This window comes from Pristiophorus japonicus, chromosome 2 (assembly GCF_044704955.1).
Source record: "Pristiophorus japonicus isolate sPriJap1 chromosome 2, sPriJap1.hap1, whole genome shotgun sequence".
Taxonomy (NCBI): domain Eukaryota; kingdom Metazoa; phylum Chordata; class Chondrichthyes; family Pristiophoridae; genus Pristiophorus; species Pristiophorus japonicus.
In genome coordinates, this window is record NC_091978.1 from 88,345,247 (window position 1) to 88,367,421 (window position 22,175).

General features: G+C 47.5%; 1 protein-coding gene across 4 annotated transcripts in view; it reads left to right on the forward strand.

Annotated features, from left to right (window-relative positions):
• The window catches only part of LOC139239603 (tropomyosin alpha-4 chain-like), a 157,038-nt gene that overhangs the window by 20,962 nt on the left and 113,901 nt on the right, over positions 1-22,175 (forward strand). The window lies entirely within an intron of this gene.

The following is a 22,175-nucleotide window of genomic DNA, read 5'->3' on the forward strand; positions in this document are numbered from 1 at the left end:
TGATTACTCATAGATACATAGTAAAACATACTGGAATTTGGAAAACAGAAGTAGAGTTGGTTGGATTCTCTCTGCAGTGCAGGCTGAGGAACTGGAAGATTAAAATTAAGTTGATGACGCACCCCAATTGGCAGGATTATATCATAACAAATTTACCTACACAGTTTCCATTATAATGGTAAACATAGATATTTACAAAGGACAGGAAGTGTGTGCAAAAATAAAATGTTTACTATATTATAGATAATAACATAAATAATTTGAAAAGAATTGCTTTACTCAAAAGGTAATGAATATTTGGAATAACCTGACAGACAAGGTAATAAAGACAAAACATTAGGAACATGAAAATGCAACTGGATAACCCTATAATGAAAGAGTTTGGTTATGAGTGTTGCAAGCTTTGATGTGTCAAATAGCCTTTTCTCACCCTTGACTGCTTCTTTTTGTAAAAAATATGAGATATAATTAATAACGGTTATGGTTAAAAATATTTCTGAAATACACTTACTGGATGATGTAATCCTCCAGTCTTTACATTGCAAAGGATTGTAATATCCCTGCATCATTTATTACATTGGACACCATCATTGTGGCTCAGTGGATAGCACTCTTGCCTCTGAGTCAGAAGGTTGTAGGTTCAAGTCACACTCCAGAGTTCCAGCAGTTTTGCAAAAAGAAAAAAATGCAAAAAAGTAGCGAGAAACAGAAGATGACTGAAATAGAAGCAAAAAGTCGAGTTAAGGAAAGAGTAAAAGAGAGACTGAAACATGGCTCGGGCGAGGCCATGCGTGGAGGCACTGGAGGAGTGACAGGTCTGGGGCCAGGAATACTGCGAGCCGGAGGGAACGCATCATCCGTATCCTGGCCCGGGGAGCCTGAATAACTCACCAGGAGTGGCACAATACCACCACCACCAATCTGAGGGAGCTCAGGTTGGTGCTGTGGCGCCACACCAGAAGGTCCCTCGTGGCATGTGGTGGACCCAGTCGAGAAAGACAACTTGAAACCAGCAGACACAGCTGAGAGAGAGCCAATATTCTCTGACTTTGGAGCCGAAATTCAGTGCAGCCAGAAAGCTGGTGGTGTTAAGGTCTTTTTTCCCCGATTAGCGCCGCAAGGTTTGCCATTGGATCCAAATTCAGCTTTTTGACCACAAAAAAGTGATCCAGTCTTATTAGCCCTGCAAAGCTGAAATTTGCAGTCTTAATTGGGGCGTTATTCCCACGGGAAATTCATCATTAGGATGATGTGGCAGCTGCCATTGCAGCACAGGCGCGAGGGAACGAGCGTATCGATGCTGCTTTGGAGAGGATGGCCGCGGTTCTGCAAGAGTCGATGGAGCATCTAAGTGCTGTCATATCTGGTGGCTTTCAGACTGTTGCTGCTCGCATGCATTCTCAGCTGGATGCCCCCTCGAGACCTCAGTGTTGCTTTTGCGGCTGGGTCCAGCACGGGCCATGGGGGACTTTCCGGTGTGGTGCCACAGCACCGACCTGAGCTCCCTCAGATTGGTGGTGGTGGTATTGTGCCACTCCTGGTGAGTTATTCAGGCTCCCCGGGCCAGGATACGGATGATGGTTTCCCTCCGGCTCGCAGCATTCCTGGCCCCAGACCTGTCAGTCCGCCAGTGCTCCCACGCATGGCCTCGCCCGAGCCAAGGCAGACTGAACCCTCCCAGGAGGGTGTTGACAAGTCTACAGCTGACCCTTCAGGCCCAAAGCTGCTTGAGGGCGTCCTAGAAGGACATCTGCAACTTCCACACAGGGAAGACAGCAGCCTTCCCAGACCCAGGAGCAAGCCACAGGGAAGACACTGAAGCGAAGTCGCAGGTTAGGTTCGCATAAAAGGGATTATAAGGAAATGCACAAGAGTGGTAAATGATGTTTATATATTACTTTTCTGCACTTTTTATTGTTTTGATAGTTTGTAGCCATATTGATTATGTATTCAATCTTTATTTTTCTCACTTATACCTGGGCTGCTGTCTAACGTGAGGTGAGCATCATCATCATCATCATAGACAGTCCCTCGGAGTCGAGGATAACTTGCTTCCACTCTAACAGTGAGTTCTCAGGTGACTGATGAGTCCAACGCGGGACCTACAGTCTCTGTCACAGGTGGGGCAGATGGTGGTTGAAGGAAAGGGTGGGTGGGGAGCCTGGGTTGATGCACGCTCCTTCCGCTGTCAGCTTGGTTTCTGGTTGCTCTCGGCGACGAGACTCGAGGTGCTCTACGCCCTCCCTGATGCTCTTCCTCCACTTTGGGCAGTCTTGGACCAGGGATTCCCAGGTGGCGGTAGGGTTGTTGCACTTTATCAAGGAGGCTTTGAGGGTGTCCTTGAAGCAATTCCTCTGCCCACCTGGGGATCACTTGCTGTGTCGAGGCTCCGAGAAGAGCGCTTTCTTTGGGAGTCTCGTGTCGGGCATGCGGACAATGTGGCCCACCCAGCGGAGCTGATCGACCGTGGTCAGTGCTTCGATGCTGAGGATGCTGGCCTGGACGAGAACACTGACATTGGCGCGTCTGTCCTCCCAATGGATTTTCAGGATCTTGTGGAGGCAGTGTTGGTGGTACTTCTCCAGTGCTTTAAGGTGTCTGCTGTGTATAGTCCACATCTCTGAGCCATATAGGAGGGCGACTATTACTACAGCCCTGTAGACCATAAGCTTGGTGCCAGATTTTGAGGTCCTGGTCTTCAAACACTCTCTTCCTCAGGCGACCGAAGGCTGCGCTGGCACACTGGAGGTGGTGTTGGACCTCGTCGTCGAGCCTGCCCTTGCTGAAAGTAGGCACCCGAGGTATGGAAAATGGTCCACATTGTCCAAAGCCTCACCGTGGATTTTGATAACTGGGGGGGCAGTGCTGTGTGACAGGGTCAGGTTGGTAGAGGACCTTTGTCTTATGGATGTTTAATGTAAGGCGTATGCTTTCATACGCCTTGGTGAAGGTGTTGATGATGGCTTGGAGTTTGGCCTCCGAGTGTGCGCAGACGCAAGCGTCATCTGCGTACTATAGTTTGATGACAGAGGATAGGACAACCTTGGATCTAGCCTGGAGGCGGCGGAGGTTGAACAGATTCCCATTTGTTACCGCGTGGAATGCTGAGCTGGGGCGACGTTTCCAGTCTGAGCCCCTGGATTGAGATTTCTGTTTTCTCTCTGTGAATCTCGGGATCTCTATTTCTCTTACTCTCTAGTTTTTTTCCCCCTTTTCTCTTTCTCTATCCCTATTTCTCTATCTCCCAATCAAATTTTCTCTTTCTGTTTCAATTTCCTTTCCTCACTTCTATCTCTTTCCCCTTTCTCTTTTGCTCCCTTCCCTCTCTCTCTCTCCCTCTCTCACCCTCTCTCTTTCTCTCTCCCTCTTACCCTCTCTCTTTCCCTCTCTCTTTTTCCCTCTCTCTCACCCTCTCTCCCTTTCCGTCTCCCTCTCTCTTTCCCTCCCCTTGAGTGTGGATTCTGTACTGAACTCCTCCGGTCTATTGAAGAGGCTCCTGGACTTGTTGCTGAGTAATACGGAGCTGGCTCCAGGATCTCGCCCCGTCCGGAGCTCGCTGATCTCCCCCAGATGCTCTCTTACTGGACTTCTCTGGTGACTCAGCTGCTGTCGTCGAGCTAAACCGGCTCCGAAATCTCTGTCACTGTGCGGGGGCACCGTCAGTTGAAGGACCAGCTTCTTAACGGTGAAAATGGGTCCGGGGGCGGAGCGGCAATGGTGCGCACTTTTACCATGTCACTACTGCCGCAAGCCCCGCACCGCCACCACCGCGATCGCGACCCACAACGCTGCCAAACCTCCCGGGCGGAATCTATGTCGGAGCGGCCAGTTGAGCCCAAAGCGGCGGCCATTTGATTTTGACGAATGGGCACCGCAAACGGGCAGTAATTTTGGGGCCACTATATGCAACATGATGGGGGATTCACTAATATGTTTTAAATGTATTGTTCACTAAATTAAATGTGCGTCTTCTGATCTTACATTCCTAGTTTACTTTGATGTAATATTTGGGGTTTACCTTAGTTATACCATTTAATGTGTTATATGAATGTCTTTATTCATGAAGAAAAATAATTAATCAGCTATAGTAGGTAAATGCACTAGTGGTGTGGAACTTTGCCAGTACAGAACAGGAGGGTTCTTGCTACTCTTTAAATCACAAACATGTCCAGATTAGTCTGATGAAGTCTGTGCACTGCTCTGATGTCATCGTTCTGCCCTCATTCACTTTTTCTTAGCAGTAAATCCTGATTTTAAATGAACAGACTCATTCTGTGCAGTCAGCCGTCATATGTCATTAAACTTTGGGGCAGATTTTCCTGTTCCTGCACCTGGGCATATTGGATTACCTGAACACAGCACATAGAGAAAGTCTGAGGTGGAAGGAATGCCGGTATGATTTTACACCATTAATTTAATCGATAGAAAAATCCCTCTGTGTGCTTCACCCAGGTGATCCAATAAACCCAGGAGCAAGAACAGGAACAGGAAAATCTGTCCCTATTTATCACACTGCCATTTTAAGCAAATCCACAGAAACTCTTCTGAGATCAGCCTCGGACTCTGTCTAAATGAGATGGTGATTGGAAGTGTTATTTCTGAAAAAACTCAAATTGGTGTGGTAATAACTAGCTGCTTTATTTCCATACCCTCTAGAATATTCCATTAAAGAACAAAACAATTAAGAGAAGTGTAATTACTAAAATGTGCTTAGTCCCAATATGGGGCCATCTAGTGTTCAAGTATCATTAATATAATTAAACATTTCCATTTCCCTTTGAGAAAATTGTTTTCTATACACTGGCTGATTTTCAGGATGCATATTCCAATCTAATCTTGTGTCTAGCAAACAGGACACTGTTTCTGTTCCCTATGCTTTAAACACTGTTCAAGAATGGGACTGATAATGGGACAGAAGGAAACCACGGTGTCTAGAAGTAACCAATCCCTCTAACACAGGAGAAAAAGTTTTCTGGGAGCTACTCCTGCTCTGCCACCCCGACTGCCTCAGAAACACTGTTTATGCCCATAACTGGGTTTCCACCACACTTCCGACAAAGTTACAGCAGCAGAGCACGAGCTGCTCCAAGGAAATTCCCAGCCTATGACTTTGTTGAGAATGAGAGATTTCCCAGGTGAAGAGGGAGTGAGATTTTATATTAAATGTGTGTTAGTTTAGTCAGCCATATTAGAGGGCAGTTGCTTTTGTTTCAGAGCGGATGAATTGTGAAACAATCAGCTCCGACGATTACACACTTCTTTTTTGTTGGTTTTCTCCCCTCCTCTCATGAAGGCACTGACTCATGCTGAGCTACGGATGTCAGTTCATCCAAGTGGCCATTCTTCAGTCTAGACAGAGGATGGTAGCAGCTGAGGAGAGTATGACAGCCTAGCCTGATCTTGACCTCACTCAACATCCACATTCATGAAGTGATCAGGAACGAAACATTGACAGATTTGTTTCTGCCTCTCCCGAACATAGAAGTACTGATCTCATCTTTTTTTATACAGGTTACAGAATCCTCTAGAAAGAGTGCAATAATAGGGCTACAAAAGTAACATTATTGGAGATGGGAGGGTGGGGGGAATTGAATTTGGAGAAGGACCCATTATACCTTGTGTCAAATCCAGTCCCCTGTTTTCTGCCCATCAGAAATTACATCACCAGTCAGAGCAAGCACATAATATGACCAGTCAGAAATGGGTGAGCGTAATATGATAGCATGCGAAAGAGGGAAATATGCCATTTGATCCCTCGATCGTTAGATGGAAGGGACGTCTGTGAATTCAGCATAACAGAAGGCCACACGGGGGAATTTATTTTTTAAAAGGCTGGTTTCCTGAAATGAATTGTTTCTAAATCCCTCTCCCCACCACCCCCCCCCCCCACTTGAGGCAGCTATTCCATTGGTGCCAGTCATCAATGTGTAAATGGCTCTCACTCTAGGATATGGATAGGATCAAGGGCATATTTATGGAGTTCTGCCCTTAAAACCTTCCCGTCGAATTTCTAGCCTAGTCTTTCCACAGAACACAATTAGATATTTAAAGTATAAAAACAGAAATTGCTGGAAATCTCAGCAGGTCAGGCAGCATGTGTGGAGAGGAAGCAGAGAGGATGACCCTTTGTCAGAACTCCACAGATGCTGCCTGACCTGCTGAGATTTTCAGCATTTTCTGGTTTTTATTCCAGATTCAAGCATCCGCAGTATTTTGCCTTTGTATTAGATATTTAAAGCTGCCACATCTCAAACTATTACCAGCAATCAAGCTTCACTTGTATTTCTTATTAGTAATAATGACTTAGCATATCTGCATATAGTTTGGAAACTGCAGTTAATCACTGAATCTACATTGTACAATGAAATATTTTTCAAGCCTTATTTATGAGGCATACATTGCACAATGTCAGGTCCTGATGAATGGAAATCCCCCAGGCAGGGGTGGAGGGGAAGTTAAAATGGAGTGGGGGACATACCCATTCCTTTCCCACTCCGATCTGTCCGAATGCAATTTTAAATTGCAAAGCAGCTAGGGCACCCATCCCAAACCAGCGGGGCCCCCTTTAAATATGCAGATCGGGCTCCGATGTCGTTGTCATGGCTCGATCTACTATTTTAACTTGAGGCCTGAGCGAGAGAGCAGTAATGGCTTCCTTACCAGGCCTAATCTGCTGGCAGAATCATAGAAATTTACGGCACAGAAGGAGGTCATTCGACCCATCGTGTCTGTGCTGGCCGAAAAAGAGCTATCCAGCCGAATCCCACTTTCCACCTCTTGGTCCATAGCCTATAGGTTATGGCACTTCAGGTGCATATCCAAGTACTTTTTAAATATGATCAGAGTTTCTGCCTCTACCACTCTTTCAGGCAGTGAGTTCCAGACCCCCACCACCCTCTGGGTAAAAGAAGTTCTCAACAACCTTCTAATCCTTTTACCAATTACTTTAAATCTATGGCCCCTGGTTGTTGACATCTCTGCTAAGGGAAATAGATCCTTCCTATCCACTCTATCGAGGCCCCTCATAATTTTACACGCCTCAATTAAGTCTCCCCACAGTCCCCTCTGCTCCAAAGAAAACAATCCTAGCCTATCCAATCTTTCCTCACAGTTAAAATTCTCCTGTCCTGGCAACATCCTTGTAAATCTTCTCTGTACCCTCTCTAGTGCAATCACATCTTCCCTGTGATGTGGTGAGCAGAACTGTACGCAGTGCGCTAGCTGTGGCCTAACTAGTGTTTTGGATAGTTGAAGCATAACTTCACTGCTGGTAACAGGAATCGGTGCCAGAAAAAATCTAGCAAGGTGATTTTTTTTCACATATAGATAGTCACAATTGTGGGGGAAGTGCATGTGCCATGAAATATTTATCCGTAGGAGAAAAAAAAATGAACAAAAATTTGTAAATTCCACCTCAGGAACAGAATCTGGAAAGAGAAAGGCTGTGAAATTCGGCACCTTAGCATTGAAATTTAAGGCTTGTTTTGGCAAGAAAATGGCTGCCACCTCACTTCTGCTGACTTCTGGCATGGGCCAGGGCAGACACCATTTTCAGTAGGTCAATAGCGCAGCTGTTGCCTGTGTTCGGTGGAAGAATGCTAATGAGGCAGATCGTGGGGCACATGACCTGCTGTTTGGACGTTGCCGCTCTCTCGTCCTCTCCTAAGCACGCACAGCTGAATGAAGGATCCCCCACCAGTGCTCCTTAAAGAGGCACACGCAACTTTGAGGTAAGTTGTTTTTTGCTTTTGTTCTGGTCCCTGTACAGTTTATTTGAGTAGTAACTTGGTGTAAGACATTTTAAAAGTTGTTAAATTATGCAGGGAGTGCTGCTGGACATTTGCAAGGCATTGGGTCTTAACAGAAGGCCTCTGAGAACACCACATGCTCCCTGTCCTGTGGGCTTTAGTTGCAGTTCCCGTTGGGCTGCATCATGACATGAAGATGGTGCAGAGGTAGCAAAAGGGACATGCTGCTCGCAGAGAGAGGAGGAGAAGGAGGGCTTTCAGTAGAGGAAGCCTTACCCAACTAGGGTCTTCAGGGAGTACTTTTCCTACCTGCACCTAAGTCAGGAGCAGTGTGTTCGTCAGCTCTGCTTCATCAAGCAGGTGGTCACGGAACTCTTCCACCTCCTGCAACCAGACTTGGAGCCTCAGAACAGGGTGAAGATGGCGCTGCCAGTGGCCCTCAAAGTCACCATGGCCCTCAATTTCTTTGTCAGCGGATCCTTCTAGGCTGGAACAGGCGACATAGTTAACATCTCACAGTTTGCCGTCCATTGCTGCATCTGGAAGGACACAGAGAGAAGCAGAAGGAGTGTGCATTGGCTTTGCCAGGATAGTGGATTTCCCCATGATGCAGGGCACCATCGACTGCACACGTGGGCACCGCGTCTAACTGCTGGGATGAACCGCAATCGCAAAGGTTTCAACTCGCTGAATGTGCAGTGGGTGTGCCACCATGCTCAGCACATCATGATGGTGAATGCCCGGTATTCTGGCAGCAGTCATGTTTTATTCTGTGCGCCAGCTGTTCCCTCACTATTTGAGCCACAAACCAGAGGGTGGCTACTGGGCAACAAGGGCTATCCGCTGACCACCTGGCTCATGACTCCGCTCCGCAACCCAACCATAGGTGGCCAGCATGCGTACAATGAGAACTAGGCTGCCACACGAAACATCATACAGCAGTCCATTGAGGTGCTGAAGCAACGATTCCACTGCATGGACCGCTCTGGAGAAGTCTTACAGTATTCATCAGAGCATGTGACCCGATACATCATAGTCTGCTGTATCCTCCACAACCTGGCCATCATGAGGGCACAGCACTTGCCACCAGGGATGTAGCTGCCAGCCCAGGAGCAGGAGGAGGAGGAGGAAGAGGAAGAAGCAGAAGCGGAAGGAAGGGGGCAGAAAGCCCCTTTCTGGCCAGGATATCTGGGATAAAATCATCTGCCTGCTGTCCCAGTGACCACAATCCCAAGTCCCCATTCAACATCAGTGTGCCTTTGCCAGTTCTAGTGCTTCTACGAAGTGCTACCTCAGTGACTTGGCTGGTGGAAGGCTGCTGCCTTTCAGTGGGGAAGACTGCAGATGACCTCCAGCAGCTCTGGGCCTAAAAAGCCCAGCTATAGGCAGCAACAGTCTGGGCTGTCTGGTTGACAGGCAATACCAAGAGCACTGGCGGAGTGGAAGCAGTGGGAGGATGAATGCTGTCATCTTAAGAGAGGATAGCAGGTTCTTGCTTCACAGATCCATTGCCACTCCCCCGAGGCAGCACCTCAGCAATCCTAGTAATCTGCTGCAGTACAGACTGCTGTGACACCCTGCAAGCCCCTTTAACACTGATAAACCCAGCTATGATGGCAGATGTTATGTATGTATGTAGACCTTACCCAAATGTAAGACTTGCCACTAGGGGGCACACCTGTGGGAGACCTAAGGGTCACCTGGGTACCCTGGGGCAAGCAGGTATAAAAGGGGATTCACCATGCTGCTTCCTCACTCTGGAGTCTGAATAAAGCAACCAAGGTCACAACAGTTTGAACTTGTGATATGGTCCTGTGAATTTATTCTGAACATAACAAATTGACAACAAGTAACGGATCAAGAACTTTCACGCGGTAATGGCTGCCATTGGTATTCTTGAGAGATTTGTTGAAGGTGATAATTGGAAAGTCTTCGTGAAGCGCCTCAGCCAGTACTTTGTGGCCAACGAATTGGACAAGGCTGAGACAGCGACCAAGCACAGGGCGATTCTCCTCACCATATGTGGGTCATCAGTATATGGCCTCCTTAAAAGTTTGCTGGCACCAGTCAAAGTAACAGACAAATCTTACGCAGAGCTGTGTATGTTGGCTAAGGAACACCTCAAGCTAAAGGAGAGCATCTTGATAGCCAGGAACCGCTTTTACACGCACTGTCGCTCCGCGGGCTAGAACGTGGCGAGTTTTGTCGCCGACCTAAGATGCCTTGCGGGGCAGTGCGACTTTGCAGGATCCTTGGGGAAAATGTTGCGAGACATTTTCGTGCTTGGAATTGGCCACAAGGTCATTCTTCGCAAACTGCTGTCTGTCGAATCCCTAGATCTGAGCAAGGCCATCAGGATAGCTCAAGCCTTCATATCCACGAGCGATAACACGAAACAGATATCTTCACAGAATCGAAGCTCACCAGCAAGCACCGTGCACAAAATAATGTTTGCAGCAGGTAGAATGACACAGGGCAGGGCCTAACGAATTGCTGAGGCCAGACCTAGGTCTAGAGTGACTCAGAGTCTGCCCTGGGGCGTGAATGTGTATCCAGTAGCACCATGTTGGTGCTGTGGGGGCAGCCACAGAGCTCATGAATGTAGATTCAAGCCCTATGTGTGCAAGGGCTGTGGAACAATGGGGCACCTCCAGCGAATGTGCAAACAATCTCTGACTCACCACATGGCGGAAGGAGAGGATGACCGATCCAATGAGGATCACGATGAATGAGCAGGAGAGGCAGGATGCAGGAGAGCAAGAGAACCTGAGGATGAAGAGGAAGTATATGGGATACACACCTTCACCACCAAAAGCCCTCCGATAATGTTAAAAGTTGAACTTAACGGCACTCCAGTGTCCATGGAACTAGACACGGGGGCAAGTCAATCAGTTATGAGCCAGAAGGCTTTCGCGAGGCTGTGGAGCGTCGAAGCACAGCGACCCAAGCTGATCCCGATTCAGGCAAAGTTGCACACCTATACCAAGGAACTGATACAAAACAAGCTCAATTATTAGACCATATCAGCAGAGCCAGTTATTTGCAGATTGTTTCAAACATTTCCAGAATTCTTTTCACCTCACGGATCTGTTTCAACAGTACAAGAATGGGCTGCATAGATCTGTCCAGCTCTTCACATTAGTGTATACATGCCCTTTATACTCATATCCACCGACTCTCCGAGACTGTCTACTGAATCTCGATAAGTTTGAATGTAAGAGTATCCCATGAGGGAGTAGTGCACGATTTACCACTGTGGATTGTTTCAGACGACGGACCAACGCTGCTTGGCAGGAGATGGATGGGGAAAATTTGATGGAACTGGGAAGACCTCTGCATACCTTCTCCGGCAAATGAGGCCTCACTTTCTCAAAGGCCGAGCAAACCCCCATCTTCAGCTGAACCAGGCATCGAAGTGCAAATCCATTTGCAGATCCCCGAGGCACAGGCTGCTCATCACAACCACGAGGAGGTAAAGATCAACCGAGCAGTGGTACAGGCGTGGTACCCACCACCCGAAGCCGATGACCTCTTCGCGGCGATGGAAGAGGCTCCAGGTCGACCATGCAGATTGGGACTCCGGCCGAAACAATCCGAATGCATCTTCCCGACGCCAGAGGCAAAATCCCTGGGGAGGAAGATCACGGCAGTCGGCATCACGGACACGGACGTGAGGGCGTCCAGACCACGGGACGAAGGTGCGTCCAGACCACAGGACAAGAGTGCGTCCAGACCACGGGACGAGAGAGCGTCCAAACCACGGAAGGTTGCCGCAATGGAACGGAGGAATATGTCGCCCAGCAAGGAAGATGACTGGGTTTGGAGCAAAGGTAAAGGGGCGGCCGCGATGAAGGCCAGGAACCCACTACGCTCAAATAAATTGTGTGCACCATGTAACCCTTGTGAGCGGTCTTTCGCGGCCAATGATGTAGCATTGTATGGGGTTGGGAGTACCTTACAACAAGCCAAAGTAGCGGTCGTATATGTATTTGACAAAGTACTTGTAACAAGTGATGTGTTATCACATGGGGTCGAGTGAATTGTACAGCAAGCCAAAGTAGCGGGCGAACCCCAACCAGTTGTATATGTATCTAACAAAGTATTCGTAGCAAGTGAGATGTTACTGCACAAGGTCCCGAGTGTTGTGCAGCAAGCAAAAGTAGCGGGCGAGCCCCAAATGATTGAACATGTATCAAATAAGTTAAACAAAGCAGCAGCCTGTCTTCACTCGACTAAAGAGATGTAACAAAGAGTTTCCCAATATGTGCTCGAGTCAGACAAGCTGCTCATCCCACAAGCTTGGGAGAGCAGAGGCACCATTATCGATGCATTGTTTCGAGATTATCCAACACTATCTGTGCACTGTAACATGATCCGCCATGGGCCAGGCACAAAGAGCGGCACCTATGCTCTCAGATCGCCACCGTTGCCCACCCCCGGGGTGGAAACGGCACAGCCTGCAGACCCACTCATGGCCGTGGAAGTGCTAGAAAGCGAGAGATCAACCGTAACGGCCCCCAGCTTAGGACCTGGACCAGCCAGGATCCCATGTTACCGCTTGTCAAAGGTGAACTGCTAGACGGGATGTGGCAACCTATCTGCCGCAGAGATGATAGACCCATCCCAACATTGCAAAGCAAGGCAGGGCGGCTACACACAGCCGGTGGTCCGGGGCCCCAATACTACGGCCCAAGGTTCACAGACCCACTAGGCCTCCCGCCACTACCGAAAGTCTCAAGGCCATTGCGGCCATCCTGGGCTTCGCAGACCTCAGGGTCAGCACCCAAATCATTAAACCTAGCACCACAGGTGTCACGGTAGACTCCCTACAGACTTGGCTATCCTGGGGTGCTAGGCAATCACCAGACAGAATCACTCAGAACCGAGCCTTCCGCATACCATCAGCAGACAATGCACCATAATTGCACGCCCCCTCCACGCGACATTAGAATAAGTGATGTAGACAATGTTCAGGGCCTCAGTTGGGCCGCTAGCACCGCATTAGCCAAGGGGGGTAAATGGAGTGTATGTGATGAAAACAGAACATTTGATTGTGAAACCATGTACCCGGCTATCGAGTAAAGCAGTTGGACCAGACCAAACTGCAATGACAGATAACCAGTAACCACTGTGAAAGGACCTGGCCCCCAGCGACCCACTAACACGATCAACTTCGCTTTCAACCACGGGGATGAACCCACCATGTCAGGACTTCAACCCAGGCGATTGACCCGGAGGTGTGGGGCGCCAGATCGCCTCAACTTGTAAATAACTTGCACAATAAGACTTTGGGGGGGAGTGATGTTATGTATGTATGTAGACCTTACCAAAATGTAAGTCTTGCCACTAGGGAGCACACCTGTGGGAGACCTAAGGGTCACCTGTGCACCCTGGGGCAAGAAGGTATAAAAGGTGATTCACCATGCTGCTTCCTCACTCTGGAGTCTGAATAAAGAGACCAAGGTCACAACAGTTTGAGCTTACAATATAGTCCTGTGCATTTATTCTGAACATAGCAGCAGCAGTAAGTGCTTGCATGGCAGCAAGCTGAGCTAGCTTGAACTCAGTCTGAGCTTCCTTTGCATCACTCATACTTTGGGTATCTTCTGCTAGTGCTGCAATGGAAACGGAGACGAGGCATGATAGTTGAGTCCACAAGTGCATTAGTGGATCTGCCCACCCCTTCCACGCTGAAAAGGATGGGCTCCAAGCTCTAACCAAAAGGCCTGGACTCCTCCTTGCTCTTTGACATTATATTCAGGCTTCCTGGCAGGGGCCTGCCAATGCACCAAACATTTCTTTGTGCATACCCATCAGCGTTCTTCTGTAGGCCTCCCAATCAAAATCACATTATTCTCCTTCACACTCCTCTCCCTCTTCCTGTTCAACCACTGACTGGGCAGGCTGCATTTCTGGGGTCCTGAAATGAAAAAGGCACATGGGTAGGGTTGTGTTGAGGGGAGGGTGAGAAAGCAAGAAGTACATGCTTACACCATGTGCAGTTTGTAAATTAGAAGAGATTGTGGGATGAGGGGGAAGTAGATGTGAGAAAGAGGATAATGTATGAGGATATGGGCATCTTGTATTCTTTCAGCCATGCCCCTGCCAAGAATGGCCAGCATCGTCTCCTCCAAGGTGGTGAGGTCATGCAGGCGTGTCTGTCCCCCATCGGTTTAGGTCTATGTTTAGGCGCCGGTTATGCGCCACCTTTTCCTGTAAGAGAAAGAGAAGTGTGTCATTGTGTGTGGTGTAATGTGTTATGGTGATGGGTTACAGTCATGGTCGAATAGCTGACAGTGTGTTCAAGTAGTGGGTTGTAGGTGTGACGCTTGCAGCAGTGGTAAGTGTAGAAGCTACGAGTGTGAGGTGTGAGTCGTGTTTGGTAGAGATTGTTGGTAGATGAGTGACGGGGGATGTGGTGCATTGAGCATTGTGTGAGGCTAGTGATGCAGTTGGTAGGAGATGGCTTTTGAAGATGCATTCACGGAGCTTGACAACTCGTCGGAGGTAATTAAACTTCTTTCTGCACTGGAGCCACGTCCTGGGGGCGACACCACATCCTTCTTATAGTGTTTCTGGAGGATAGAGAACCTCTCTAACGTGTTCAAAGGCCTCAAGTACTGTGTCCGAGACTCTGGGTGCCCTTTCCCTGACCTGGTGAGCCATTTGATTTGTGCTGAAGAAGTTTAAAAATTTTAATAACCAGAAAGCAGCTCACCTTTATGAGGTTAGACTGTCTTTAAGAGGCGCTGGCTAGATTTAAGTAAAGCTTGCCTCACACGAACATTGGCCCCCTGCTGAGCGCACGGTCAGTTAGCAGCGCGCTCAGCACTGAGCTGTGTGCTGCCTGCGCTCCTTTCAACGGGCGTGGGCCGATTGCGCATTACAATCCCCGCTCCCGTTTTCCAGCCTAATCCAGTTTCACCCTCCAAAGTTCCAATCTGTAGGAAATGCTAGGAACAGGTATTGTTCACATTCACTCAGCCAATTTGAACATGTCTTTGCCTTCAGAAATCAGGTCTGTCGGCAACAACATGGTTTCACCAGACTCATGCAAAGCTGGGGCTGAAATTCATGGCCCTTCAGGTGCGCTCCTGCCATAACTGCAGCAGGAACAGCGGTAAATTAAGCTGGGACCTGGGTGTGCCAATAATTAAAATAACAAAGGCCCCTCCAATTTTGTCCCTTTCTTTACAGAAAGCACTGAATCCTATTGGTGTATGATTCTAGCAGCACGTTGTATTTTGTACCTTACCCAACTGACTATTCTTCATGTGAGCCCCAAACTGTGACTGTCGGCAGGTTATTTAAACACAGCTGAGTGTGATCTAGACCCCTTCACCAATGTCTACATATATGCATTTTCTAGCATAAGGGCTCACTGAATAAGGATCAGGAGCATAGAGGCTTGTTGATTTTTATCCTCCCAGCCCAAGGTTGAGGCTAGCTGTAGCATCCACCTCACCCCCCCGCCCTTCCAATGCCTGAGACCAGGTAATTCAGCAAGGACCGAGGATTGAACCTAAGATTTTGAGACTCCCCGATGGATCAACTGCTTAAAGCAGTGAGTCTCAGGTTTAATCCTGATCTGCTATTAGGTGATCTCATTGAGGCTGTGTAAGGGCAGAAGGGCAACACCTGGCTTCAGCAACTCCTGCTAAAAGGGTGTGTGTGTATCTGTCTGTTGGATGGGGATGGCACCATACTTGGCTGTGATGCTTCTCCAGTCAAATAGTCTCCCAATGCTCACACATTAAAAATAGCTGTTTGAGCAAGGTTTGAGGGAAACACACAGTGATTATTGGGGCTACACCCAAATGCCTTTTAGAGGGGAGATAAATGACTGAAAAATGAGGAGGTTAAAAACCTGGGTCCTTTCAGCTTGTATGAGGCAGTTTCATAAATACTTTCTTACTAACAGAAAATCAGGAAGCCCCCTCCAGCCTTTGTAAACAAAGATTAGAACATCTTTGCATGGTGGTAACAAAAAGGAAAGTAGGGTAAGGGGGAGGGGAGGATGGAACCAGGTTTAGAGTGAGAGGGCCAATGGCCTCTCACCAACTGCCCTTGGATGTAATGAGTGGGGATGGAGGGTGAGTAGATGGAGGATTAAGGGTGAAATATGGCAGCTGAATGAGTGGGAAGGGAGGATTATAGGGGTTGAGCAGATAGGTCAAAGGGGAAGAGGTAGAGATGGTTATGGAATTGGAAGGATGGTAGGAAGGGGAGGAGGTTGTGGGCATGATTGTAGCAAAGGTCAGATTGGTTGAAACCATCATCCTTTCAGAAAGAGGAAGAAGATCTGAGGAACCACTTAAAAAATGTCCTGGCATTCTAAGGGTTAACCATTGCTTTGCAAAGTGTAATCGACCCTGGATTTTGTTCCAGTTTTTCTCTTACTTTTTCAGCCTGATGTAGGGGTTAATATTGAGGTCAAGGAATTGCTCAGAGAAGATGGTTTTTGCCTTTTTAAGCAAAGTCGGGAGCAGATCTGACCACATTACGAAATACTAGGAAGCGTGCTTTGCCTGAGTAAACTGCAGCATACTTTCCATACTTTTCCTTTTATGGTAAAATGATGTCAAGCAGCAACAAGGAGTGCTCCACGCCCCAGCCACTGTATAGAGTGAATCATGGGTTTACTTTTAAAGCTATACTGCCTACTAGAAATGAAGTCAGTGTTAACAAATCCAGGCATGCCAATGGTATTAACAAACCCAGGAACATGGTCAGCATTAACAAACTGAGGCTCACTGATAGTGTTAGCAAACCCAGCATTATCTAAAACACTTTTGTCACACATATTTATATGCAACTAGTATGTACACAGTCTTTGGTTAATTAAAAACGGATGTTGCACTAATCTGTTTGCTTATTAAAATGTTAAGCAATAGTAATTTGTTATATAAAGGATCACTACACAAGGAAATTCTACCTTATACTGCCACCATCTTCATTGCCTCCACCCAAGGAGTGCAAACTTGTGCATATCTGATGCACAACTGGCTTAGCCATCCACCGTCAGATCAGGCTGGACCACAACAAGCTCTACCAGGTCTCACTCTCCGCTGTCAGAACTGTTCACTACTCTAAGATCATCCTGCAATGCAAAGATAATCTCCGGCATCCTTTCTGCACTATCAACTCTTTTTAAACCCATCTCTCCTGTACCCTTCGCCCTCACCTCTAATGACAAGTGAGGGGAGCTTATGGGTTTCTTGGTTACTAAGATAGAGATTATCCATTCAGCTGCCTCTGTTGCACCACTCCGTTTCCAAGCCTACCAAGTGAAACTTCACCCAACCTCACCCCCAACCCCCACCTTAGCCCTAAATATTTTTCTCTCACATCTAACCCATGCCTTCTCCAAGTTCATACTGCTCCCTGACCCTATTCCCACTAAATGGCTGACCGCCCAACTTCCCTTTCTTGCCAGTATGCTAGCTGGCATTGTAAAGGATTCCCTCTGAGCTCCGCAAAGAACATTTGGGCTTCCGCTACTCCAGACATCCCCCCTCTACCTGTGAAATGCTCCCAACCTCTCCCGTTGCTCATCTGACTGCGAGCCTGCAGTACCTGGGCCGCCTTATTTTCGTAGGCCCATAGCTGGTAAGCTGCCTCTGGACGCACGTTTTGGGCAGGCAGCTGGACAGCGGGTAATTAATGAGGCCTGGCCATTAAAATGGACTAGGACTCACACTGCCAGGTGAGCAGCCCGGACGTTCTAGTGGCCATCCACCATGAAGTTAAAATTCCCCTTAAGGCTCCACTATGTATAGACTAGGCCAACAATTCCTGACATGGCTTGGGGAGAGCAGAACTCCTGTCTGCCCAAAACATGGTCCATGATGTCAGAAGAAATAATGTCACGATATGAGCAATGCTGGCAAGGGTTGCATTTATTGTTCATCCCTAGTTGTCCTGAGAAGGTATTGGTGGACCTTCTCCTTGAACTGCTGAAGTCCTTGTGGTGATGGTACTCCCACAATCGAGCTTAGTAGGGAATTCTAGGATATTTTCCCAACAATAATGAAGGGACGGGGGGACAGGAGTAGGGGGGGGCGGGGGGGAGGGAAGGATTTCAGCTTGACCTTTTTACTGCCTAGCAATCTGGGATGAAATTACCATACAGGTCGCTGAAGTGAGGTCCATGTGGGGTTCTCGCCTGTACAACCCTACAAAGGCTAGCACCAAAAGTAATTCAGTACAAACTTTAAACACTTAGCTGGTGGCTTTTACGGTGAGCAACCAAGGTGCACCTATAAGTGGTGTAGGTGCCCGTCTAAAATATGTAAAGCCGGCTATGGCTGGTGCATCAGATTTATGATTTTGTGAAACAGAAAAAACATTTACGTGTCCAAAATTGCTTGCATGGGCATATACACAGCAACATGTACAAACAGATGAGTATCATCAGGCAATTACATTCAATAGGCACTTAATGTCAGACTGTCAAATCTTTCAGTTAACTCACAGCTGCATTCACAGAATCTTCTTAAACTAAAGCAAGTAAGGAAAACAAATTTTAGTAGCAGAATTAATATACCTCTTCAACTGAAGTCAATAACAGCCCCAAAACACAACTTACTACAAAACGTCCCCAGTCCATTTCTTTTGACACTGTGAAATGTTTCTATTTTTCCCTAGTTCCATATAAGGAATGCACTTACTGTGGCCCAAAGCGTGTCTGGGTGACCTTTTCCCAGGCTCCTTACTCAACCACCAGGTTTTGACCCTGACCTATTGATAATTATCTGCCTCATTTTTATTTTCCCTGTGGGATCTAAGCATACTACCCAAATTGCATTTTGTCATAGATTTAAACTTCCATTTTAAATCATTCTGGTTGTCACTAAATACCTAGAAAGAATTTTCAATTCAATCTGACCACCTGAGCTACTTTTAAAAAGAAGTTATTCATTTTTGCTTTCTTCACTTTTTTTTCTTTGTGGGGTATTGTTCCAAAGGTGCCTGGCACCATTCACCCAAACAGCCAAAGTAGGGCATCTCAGCCAATCCTGATCCTGTCTTCACCCACTGTTTACCCAGTAAACCATTGGGGATTTTCCAATATAGTATTAACAGACTGAGGGTGGATATTCCTGCGATGAAGATTGGGAGCTAGAAGGTCCTGAGGGAGGGTGGGCTGGATGGTTTTTATGTGGCCCTATCTGGAAGTCTTTGGCCTGTCTCTGGGACTCCCATAGACCTTCGGCGATCTATCTCCCCACAACTACCATTTCTGACTTTTGAAACTGAGTACTGGGCATTCACTGGGAGTGGGGGTGGGGGACGGGCAAATGTCAGCAAAATCCATTCACTTCTCTCATGACATGAAAATGCAAGTTTGAATCCCTGTTCAGGCTGACCTCTACTTTTATGCTTCCCTTAGAAAGTATCTATTTCAAATCTCAGTTAGGTTATTTGAATGAGGTGATGGGTGAGGAACAGACATCAGCATTCCGAAAAATTCATTCATCTTTTGAGAAACTGGAAATCTGGATGTAGAATCAATCATCGGAAGAATTACCCAGTAAGGTATTCTAAAATACATTTGCCTAGGTTACAATCAATTTGTCTTCAAAAATATTACAGAAAGGGAATCCAAAGGCCCATTAACAGTAACCGGGTTATTGGAGGAGTGGTGAGGCCGATTCGGGACCAAAATGGAGATCTATTGGTGGAGGCAGAAGGCACAGATCATTAAAATTTCATGAACTGGTACAGAAAATAATCTTCTTTTGTATGGTAGTAGCAGAACAAATCAAATGTCAATATCTAAGTCAGATATCCAAGCCAAAGCTTCCGGTGTAACAGTGTGGATATCTTGTAGGCTGCCTGTGAATGTCCTCTGAGGGCAGTGCTCAATGATGTGCTCCAGGGTCTAATTAGGAGCTCCATGTCACATGATGGGGATGCTTTAATCTTCCACCTAAGGAGATGCTGGCAGCATCTACCATGACTAGTTCAGAGGCAGTTGATGGTTGTCCACTGTTTGCGAGGAAGATTTGATCCTTCAGGTTGTACTGTGGGGTCCTCCAAAAGGAATCCATTCCGTATGTCGCAGTTCTTCCAAGCGTTTCACCATTGGTTATCAAGGCTGAGGGGAGATCGCTGAAGGGCTTCGGTAACGGTCCAAAATGGCCTTCTAGATTTGAAATGAGTTGGTGGTAGGTTGTTCAAATTGGCCTGGACTGCCGTGTCTTCACTGGTATAGCGGTTGTATTCTCTGGAGACTACCTATCAAAAAGGCTAATGGACAGCTGGCCTTTATATCAAGAGGGCTAGAATACAAGGGGGTAGAAGTTGTGCTACAGCTATGCAAAGCCCTGGTTAGACCATACCTGGAGTACTGTGAGCAGTTCTGGGCACCACAGCTAAGGAAGGATATATTGGTCTTGGAGGGAGAGCAGCTTAAGTTTACCAGATGATACTTGTGTTATATATGTGGACTTGTATTTACTCTGTACAGCCATCAGAGGGCTCATTCCCTGGAGTCGTAAGGGATCCCATAATTCCTTGGGAGCACAAGTATTTACGAAGGCTTCACAGGCTGGAGAGGCACTCTGGAGACCTGCAATAAAAGACTACGGTCACACTTTACTTTGAGCTCACAGTATTCAGTCTGACTCTTTCTCCATACACAATAACTGGCGATGAGATACAGATAGCAAACCCAAATATGTAGAGAACAGTGGGCATCCTGAAGAAATTTTCGAAGGTCTAAAGGCCAGGAAGTGGCGAATTATGTCGCCGAGCTGAGACGCCTTGCAGGATATTGTGAATTTGAAGGACATTTGGAGCACATGCTCAGAGACTTTTTCATACTTGGCATTGGCCACAAAACGATACTTCGCAAGCTTTTGGCTGAGAAGCTTTTGTGGAGCGACTCGACCAATACTTGGTGGCCATCGAGCTAGATGGGGAAGAGAGCGCTGCCAAACATAGAGCGATCCTCCTCACCGTCTGTGGGGCACCAACGTATGGCCTCATGAAGAATCTGCTCACTCCAGATTTGAGCACACTGGTCCGAGAGCATTTGAACCCAAAGGCAAGCGTTCTGATGGCGAGGTACCAGTTCTACGCCGACAAAAGGTCTGAAGGCCAGGAAGTGGCGAATTATGTCGCTGAGCTGAGACGCCTTGCAGGATATTGTAAATTTGAAGGACATTTGGAGCACATGCTCAGAGACTTTTTCATACTTGGCAATGGCCACGAAACCATACTTCGCAAGCTTTTGACTGTAGAGACCCCAACCTTGAGTAAGGCCATAGTGATAGCCCAGGCGTTCATTGCCACCAGTGACAATACGAAGCAAATATCTCAGCACGCAAATGCTGCTACAAGTAAACAAAGTGGTGTTGTTTTCAAATCGTAACGTACAGGGCAGGTCACACATACCTGCAGCTACATGTCCGCAGATGTCTCAGAGTCCACCATCAAGGTTGATGAATGCAAGGCCATTAACACCTTGTTGGCGCTGCGGGAATGATCATAGTTTCCATTCATGCCGATTCAAAGGATACGTTTGCAAAGGCTGTGGAACAATGGGACACCTCCAACGAGTGTGCAGGCGAGCTGCTAAGCCTGTTAAACCTGAAAAACACCACGTGGCAGAGGAGGACAGATCCACGGAGGATCACTATGAACCAGAGCCTCAGATAGAGGAGGCAGAGGTACATGGGGTGCACACATTCATCACGAATTGTCCCCCGATAATGCTGAAGGTTGAACTAAATGGACTCCTGGTGTCAATGGTGCTGGACACGGGCGCGAGCCAGTCCATCATGGGCAAAAAGACTTTCGAAAGGTTGTCCTCAAGGCCAGTCTTAACTCCAGTTCACACGAGACTAAGAACTTACACTAAAGAACCGATTCCTGTAATCGGCAGTGCTACCGTAAAGGTCTCCTATGATGGAGCGGTGCACAAGCTACCACTCTGGGTGGCGATGGTCCCACGCTGCTAGGCAGGAGCTGGCTGGGAAAGATACGCTGGAACTGGGACGACGTCTGAGCACTATCGCCCGCTGATGACACTTCGTGTGCCCAGGTCTTAAACAAATTTCCGTCGCTGTTTGAACCAGGCATCGGGAAATTCCAAGGAGCAAAAGTGTAGATCCACCTAATTCCGGGGGCGTGACCCATCCATCACAGGGCTAGAGCAGTACCGTACATGATGAGAGAAAGGGTAGAGATCGAGCTAGACCGGCTGCAACGAGAGGGCATCATTTCACCGATCGAGTTCAGCGAGTGGGCCAATCCTATTGTCTCAGTCCCCAAGGGAGACGGCACCGTCAGAATCTGTGGCGATTACAAAGTATCTATCAATCGTTTCTCGCTGCAGGACCAATACCCACTACCAAAAGCCGACGACCTCTTTGCAACGCTGTCGGGAGGAAAGACGTTCACGAAGCTGGATCTGACTTC